Source organism: Zalophus californianus, chromosome 14 (assembly GCF_009762305.2).
Source record: "Zalophus californianus isolate mZalCal1 chromosome 14, mZalCal1.pri.v2, whole genome shotgun sequence".
Lineage (NCBI taxonomy): Eukaryota > Metazoa > Chordata > Mammalia > Carnivora > Otariidae > Zalophus > Zalophus californianus.
In genome coordinates this window covers 6,834,636-6,838,381 of record NC_045608.1, presented here as the reverse complement: position 1 = coordinate 6,838,381, position 3,746 = coordinate 6,834,636, and positions in this window count along the sequence as shown.

Sequence of the window (3,746 nt, the reverse complement as noted above, 5' to 3'; positions counted from 1 at the left end):
CCCTCAAGGCCCGTCCCCGGTGGGGGGGGGGGGGCGCACGTGACGCCAACCCTGGAGCATGACGTCATCACCGCGCGGGCGGGCGGACGTGACGTAGGAGGCCGGACCCGGGGCAAGACGTGAAGCAGGGCTGACCCGGGAAAGGTTGGGAGCTTCTAGAGGGAAAGAAAGGAGCTGCGAATGGATTTGTGAGGCCGCCCCAAGCAGTAATGTCGTCACTGCGGCACAGGAGAAGGCGTTGTGATGACATAGAGCCTTTTTCCTCAAGGCAAAGAAAGGTCTAGATCCAAAGAAAGCAGGCAGTGGGAAAGAAGTTACTGCAGCCTAAGCCCTACCTGGCCTGGGGAATCTCAAAAAAGGGCATTTTTATGGGGAAAGCAACTTTAGATGCCTTCGGTTCCTCGGAACTGTGGAGCTGCAGAGTCACTCGTTGAACAAATAGTGAGAACTTCTACGTGGACTAAGCTTTGGGTGACCAGTTCTGAACAAAACAAGAAGCATCCCTGCCCAGTGGAGCCAACAGACTGACAAGGGAAGCAAACGAGAAACAAGTAAAAGGGCTACAAATTGGGAGACTGTAAAGAAGGACAGAGATGCTGAAATAAGAGACGAGAGAAGAACCTTAGAGATAGAAGACAGCGCACTCAGAAGGGGAGAGCTAAGGAGAGCTAAAGGACGAGAAAGGAGGAACCAGCCACCATTCCTGTAGGAAGTCCAATGTGGCAAGACAAGCATGTGCAAAGGCCCGATTAGGACTAGCTTAGTACACTCAGGGAAGGAGTCCTCAGAAAAGCAGTAGGGCCACAGGATCATGAGCAGAGAGACCTGTTCATGTGACCGCTTTGCACTAACTTTGGGGAAGACACCTAGGCACCCAGGTGGGCCAAGCTGTGCTTTCAGAAACAACACAATGTGGGGTACAATTGTTCAGTCTCCTCAGCTATCTAGAAGTCTCTCGAGATTCAGGAGCCTGTGAACTCTTTATCCTCCTTTGGAATCTGTGACCATTCTAGTTGGAAGAAACCTAAAGGCTGAGGTTAACTACTGCAGCCTCTTAATCTTACACATAGAGAAACTGAGGCCCTGGGAGGAGAAAATTTTTGGTTTTTCCCAAAATCCAGTGATTGGCAGGCCTCCTGGCTCCCAGTCTGGCATTGACGAGGCTGGCATCATACCACATTGACCTCACGCATAACTCAGTACTGAACACAGTTGAGGCATTCAGTAAATGCTTATTGACTGACTGATGAGCTTTGTGTATGAAGATGATGCTTCTGCTCTAACATCTGTAGAACATAAGGCCTGAGTTGTCCACCCATACATTAGACTGGGCTCCACTGACCCTGTTCTCACTCTCCTTCCAGCCCCTCCTGAGGAAGGCACACACTTGTAGAAAAGTTAGAAGTATTTCATATTATCTGCAAGCAAAAGGTTTTATTGAGTTCAAAAGGAGCACTCTGTAGTTTTCTTCTTCTGTACTTGTTATACTTGGTCTCAAAACGTGGCCTTGAGGAGGAAAGTCCACAGCAAAGAGGAAGGGAATGTCAACAGTCAAGTTAGGTTCAGGGTACTAACTCAGTGTTTTTCTTTTCTCTCCAGGAAAAGAGTAGACCTGTCAAGTTGGGAATAATTGCTGTATTTCCAGGAAATTCTCACCCATGAGGCTTAAGATGTTATCCAGAAATTTCTCACAGTCCTCACAGAAGGAGAGAATAAGGTTAAGGGTCAGAGCACTCCAGAATATAGAGGGATGAAGTGACTCAGTCAAGAACACACATCGGGAACACACCCACTTCTGAATGTCACTTTTGTATACAGTGACCACTAAAACGCTCAGCTGAAACATTCACATCTCAGCCTTGCCTGTTTTGTTGTTGTTGTTGTTTTTTTAGGATTTTAGAGCACGCACCTGCAGGTGGAGAGGGATGGGCAGGAGCCGAGGGAGAGGGAATCTTAAGCAGGCTCCTTGCCCCGCACAGAACCTGACATGGGGCTCAGTCTCCCGACCGTGATATCATGACCTGAGCCAAAATCAGGAGTCGAACCCTTAACCGACTGAGCCCCCCAGGCGCCCCTCACCTGGTTCTTTCAAAACTCTTCTCAAACCTGTTTTCTGCCACAGACCTAGTCGAGTCAAAGACGGTTTTCTTTGCCAAAGAGGGCAAACCATACAAACATCTTGTTTTATGCTGCTCTAAAAACTTCTCATCACTCTTAAAAGTGACTGGAAGGAGAGAAGGAACGTCAGAAAATCCTTACATTGGTGCCAAACCTGTCAATTTAATGTGCGGGTGGACTTGCACATTTTCCTCCTTTTGGCTGACTGATATTTGGGTTTCTCTACACACCTACGTCTGCCTGTAATGTTTGTGGGTTAACTAAGATTTTGTTCTGGCAAACCACGAACGACATATGCATGTGCCAGGGCTGCTCTCTCAATGGGACTATTGTTACCGCCGGAGAAATGAATCTCCTGTTTCACAACATCAGGAACCATTTGGAAGGCATAAAGTAACCTTCACATAGTTGAACCTTAAAATCAGCTAGCCTTAAGTTTAGAATTCTTGCTCTTCAACACAAGTTAGTAGAAGTATACATATTTTCGGTTGGAAGAGCTGGGAGAAAATGTGTTGACCTGATGACAGGGTATCCATGGCATATGCTATGCAGCTATGTGTGGGCAGGGGAGGAATTATTCCCCAAGGCAACAGGTAAAGCTGTCACGCTCCTCACAGCCTGACGTCACCATCATCTACTAAGTGCCCAACATGACCCAAGCAAGAGTCAACAAGAAAAAAAAAAAACCATCTTAGACACAACCCCTGCTTTGGGGAGAGAAGATAAAAATAACTTTAAAAATACTATATATCTTTATAAGGTTGATATTTTTGTGTGTTATAAAGGTGGAGGGTGAAAAGAGGTTGGTTATTTTGATTTGAGCTTTGGCTCTTTTGGTCTTTTATTCCCCCCCCTCTTATTTTTTTGCTCCTATGTGGAGTTTAATAAACTATCTCAGGCACAAAGAGAAAGGGAGAGCGAGAGAGAACGAAAATACAACATTCATAATGACCAGGCTAAGGATAGACATCACAGACACAATTGAAAACCCTATGTGTCCTTTCTCCTCAATCACATTTCTCTATTTGCTTCTCCAGAGGGTAGCTACTAGCCTATTATTTTACCTCATATGTATAGATCCATGAATTTAAAAAAAATATTTATATACAGGTATTTTTTTAGGATTTTATTTGACAGACACACAGCGAGAGAGGGAACACAAGCAGGGGGAGTGGAAGAGGGAGAAGCAGGCTTCCCGCCGAGCAGGGAGCCCGATGTGGGGCTCGATCCCGGGACCCTGGGATCACGACCTGAGCCGAAGGCAGACGCTTAACGACTGAGCCCCCCAGGCACCTCTACAGGTACATTTTCTACTTGTTTTTTATAGTCAATGTTAAGTTTGAGATGGATCCTTGCTAGATTATATAGTTTGAAACATTTTTCCACACCGTATAGCATCCCATTGTATACATTTATGACAATTTAGGAAATTCTTCTGTGGTTGGGGGGTCATAGGTATTTACATCTTCAATTTTATTGGATATTGCCAGATTGTTCTCCAAAGTGGTTGTTCCAAAAGTTTTTTTTTATTGTGATTAAATACACATGTGGAATTTCTCATTCTCACTATAGTTGAGTGTAGAATTTGGTGGCCTTAAATACATTCCCATTGTGCAAGTATCACCACC